At 39.7% G+C, this 4,215-nt stretch overlaps 1 long non-coding RNA gene across 1 annotated transcript; it reads left to right on the plus strand.

The window, feature by feature from the left end:
* Window positions 1-274: 274 nt before the first annotated feature.
* Window positions 275-1,099, plus strand: LOC121982616. Its single transcript, XR_006112151.1, has 3 exons — window positions 275-401; window positions 489-696; window positions 1,086-1,099. It is a non-coding gene; the product is annotated as an uncharacterized LOC121982616 (long non-coding RNA).
* Window positions 1,100-4,215: the final 3,116 nt, after the last annotated feature.

The following is a 4,215-nucleotide window of genomic DNA, read 5'->3' on the forward strand; positions in this document are numbered from 1 at the left end:
TCATCTTCTCGGCGTCGCAGGCGGAGATCGGGTCTTGGAGCGAGGTGGGAGGTCTGTCGCCTCCTTCAATCTCCGACGTCTCTTCTAATCGACTGCCCGCGCCCCTGGATCGATCCAGATCCGCTCGATCCCCGGCATAGGTAAGCTAGCTTTAATCGGATCTTCCTCTTCTTTGGGTTTCCTCCGACTCGTGCCCTAGCACAGTCAATAATTCTTCTTCTTCTCTTGATTTTCGCCGAACCATGCCCTAGGTCCATCGCCGGTGTTTTTCCCTTTGGATCGTTGCTTCGTGAGAGCAGATCGCTGATCAAGAAGGGAGGTCTTAGCCCTAGCCTCGACCTTTCCTCTTCGACGCCGGCTTGGATCTACTGTCTTGTGTTCTAGCTTCCATTTCGCACACGGTAAGCTTCTCAATTAGGTTTTTCTTTAGGTTACCTTGATGAATTTGGATCTTCTGTTCTTGATTCAAGCCGTAAGATGGTTTCCAGTAGGTTGTGCTGTTCTGGTGGTGGACAGCAGCTCGATCCGGGCAGAGAGGAGGCTCTGTTCCTTTTGATTGAGTGCTGTGGATTAGTATGCATGGTTGTGAGCTAGAGGTACTATCTTGTGGATGTGATCTTAGGTTCCAACAGCAGCTACCCTAACCGGCAGCTACACCTTTGGTTGTGATCTATTGGTGATCACCTTGGATTCGAGGTAAGGAATAGGATAATTGATCTTGTTGTGGATCATGTATTGTAATTGGATATTTGTTTGATGATCTTGTTCTGGATGAATTTGATTCATGTATTGGATTAGAAATGCATTGGATTAATCCATGATTAGTTAATGCATGTGTGTAGATTTAATTGTGTAGAAGAAATCTAATGAAATGGTTAGGGTTAGGGTAATTAACCCTAAACAACCGTTGGATTTCTAATCTAATTGGTGATTAGGGATTAGGTAACTAACCCTAATCGACCATTAGATTTAAATTGGTAAGTTGAGATTGTGGATTAGGGTTTTACCCTAATTTAGTGTTAGAGATTTTATTTAGCTATTCATGTGGATTTAGCTAAATAAAATATATATGTTGTTTGACGCAGGAGTCTGATTTGAGATAGGCGTCTCGACGTTGACTTCGGATTTGGATTGTACCTTCTATTTGAGGCGGGTACCCTTTGACTTATCTTTTGATACTGTCTTATGATATGTATAGTTTATATATAGTTACTAGTGATAGTGGTAGATTTATTTCTTCCCTGGTCTTAGCTAGTTGATACCTATCACATGCTTCATCTGTTAGTTGCTTTACTTCAGGATTGGATATTTACCTCTTGCCATGTATATATATGTTCATAGAGATGCATATCTATAGTGCTCTACTCTACTGGATTAGTTGTTTTACATGTGTGATACATGCTCTTGGATTCATGATACTTACATCATTGTTATATGTGATGTCTTTGGGTTTATGCTGTTTATATCATGGTTATATATATGTGTTTACCTTTTTGGGCTCACACATATATGGAGGAGGCTATGTTCAGGTATGACATACTGTAGCATCATGCATCATCCTGCATGATTGCATGTTGGGTGATTGACGACTCCATTATTGTTGAGCTCGTCGGTCGGCTACACGGGCCTGCACACAACGTGACCACTGCATGGGTAGTGGCACAGCACCCAGGGTGTGTATGGCAGTTGCTCTGTCCGCTCATGGGTAGTGTGACTGCAGCGTGGTAGCGGACAGGATCCCTCCCCGTCATTGCGTATCGGGAGTTGAGAGCGTTACGCTCCCTCACTATGTTTGAGGTAGGAGGATAGGTGTACTCCGACAAGATCCCGTCCACTCGGTCACCCATCGTGGCAGAGTGCACGTGTCACAACCCTACCTACTCGGTCTCGCCATCGCGTGTGAGACGGCTAGCGTCGGGTGACCATGTCATATCGCATCATATGCAGTTGCATTTATTGTGATTGTTGCATATTGGATGATGCACTTGGGTGATATGATTGACATGCATACAGGATACATGCGTATTTGTTCTGACTATCTTTATCTGTGTATGTCCATAGTCATTCGCCCAAGCCTCGCAGGTGAGTACAGTTTATTTCAGTTATGCATTTCTTATTATTCTTGCTGTAAACTGTATTACATGCTTCTGGTTACTCATTACAGTTTATTCAGCTATGCATACTTGTTATATTGTTAGGAGACTGTACTGTAGGTCATATGGTTTAGGAGACTGTACCTTAGGATATTACTGGTAGTTATATGTTGCTGTACATATCTATTGGATTACCTGCTGAGTTCTTTGAACTCACCCCGTTGTTATTATTTTTCAGGTTGAGGCCGTCAGGAGAGATTCCAGTCGCTAGCCCCGTTGTCGCGAGGATTTTCTTTGTTGGATTATATTTTGCTTTTGCATCTTATATACTTGTATCGTGGGTTTGTATTGTGGACTTTACATTGAACATTCGGGTTTACTACTATTGTTTTCCGCTGCAGATATTTTCATTACTTCGTGGATTTGGTTTTTCTTCGATGTAGTGGAGTAGGATGTGTACATATATTTTCGAGATTTTATATCGTCTTTCCTTATTAAACTGCGTGGATTGATTATATGTTGAATTACGTGGAATATCGATATAAACTGCGTGGCTTGTTCTTTTGTATTATATTATTCCGGCCGTGTGTGGCCGAGGTATGGAGATATATGTATACTGAGCTTCATATTGTCCGCCGTACAGGAGAGATGCTGCCGAAATTTCTTCGGACAGAGACTACCTGGGGCGTGACATATATTGTTCTTAGTTCTAAGAAGACAGTCTACCTTAATGTCCAAGTCCTATTTCCAATCATTACAATTGGGACTACTAAGTCTTTTCTATAGTATAACAACTAGGGGATTGACATACATTTTAAATCCTAAGAATCACAAAAATATTTGGTCAAGACCAACTCCTTAAAAATCCCCATGAATTTTGTATGCCACGTTAGTGTGGACGTATACAAATTCAAAAAGGAAATTTTATCATTTAATTTTATTATCTCGTCAACCTTACTTTATGACGAATAAAATTAATAGTTGGTCTATCTTTAATCAAATATTTGGTCAAGACTCTAAATTTAAAATAATATTGATTCCTCTAACAATACTATTTAAATTTACCAACACCTCAAAACACCGTGAATTTTGCATGCCACGTTAGTGTGGATGTATACAAAATCAACATTTGTAAGAGGAGGGTTTTACCCATTAACTATCTTGTCAACGTAACTTTATGACAAATAAAATTATCTCAAACACCGTTAATTTTGTATGCCACGTTAGTGTGGACGTATACAAAATCAATCATTTGTAAGAGGGGTTTTAACTCTTTAATTTTATTATCTTGTCAACCTAGTTTTATGACAAATTAATAGTTGGTTTCATTTGGTCACACAAATAATAGCAGTGACTCCGATGGGGAGGATACTATTAGATATGTCTAAGTGTATACCATTACTTGACACTAAGTCCATTAATAAGATTATGCCCCTTCCGTTGGAGAAGATCACACGCTCTTAATTAACTTCCTATAGTCATCCAAAAATGGAAGTCTGTTCTAGTGATCTACAAACAAGCTCATCCGTTATGGAGGAAGGCACTCAGAGCTAACGCGCAAGCTTGTTTGCATCACTTACAAATCAGCAATGGAGACCATGGGATTTACTTAAAAATCCCTCTCCCACTTAGTTATTTATAAATGAGGAATTTTAAACTATGCTAGCCTACTAAACTTGTAAACTAACATGCACACACAACACAATATAAAAGCAATAAATAGAAAATCTAATTTTCAACTATTATGGCTTTTATCTCTAGTTATCCTCCGTGTATTGTCATCCCAAGCTGCTGCCATATTTGGCCACCGCCACCGGGTCTAGCTGTCGCCTCCATCTTGCTCCTAGTTCCGCTGCGCCTCTGGTCCTTAGAAAGTTCCACGCTTTGCAAGATTCGATCCACGACATAAATAGAATTTTACATTTTGATCCTATATTCCATAAAAGGAATGTACATGTATCTAGATCAAAAATAAAATCCTAATAAAACTAAATACAGCTCATGCTGTATTTTATAATACAATTATGCACACACAATAAAATGCCCTTGACATGTCCAAGGGTCCAATCACACACATAATAACTATAAGCCATAATAGTTGGATCCTGCATCCACAAAGTTA

Source organism: Zingiber officinale, chromosome 5A, assembly GCF_018446385.1.
Source record: "Zingiber officinale cultivar Zhangliang chromosome 5A, Zo_v1.1, whole genome shotgun sequence".
In the NCBI taxonomy this organism is placed as follows: domain Eukaryota; kingdom Viridiplantae; phylum Streptophyta; class Magnoliopsida; order Zingiberales; family Zingiberaceae; genus Zingiber; species Zingiber officinale.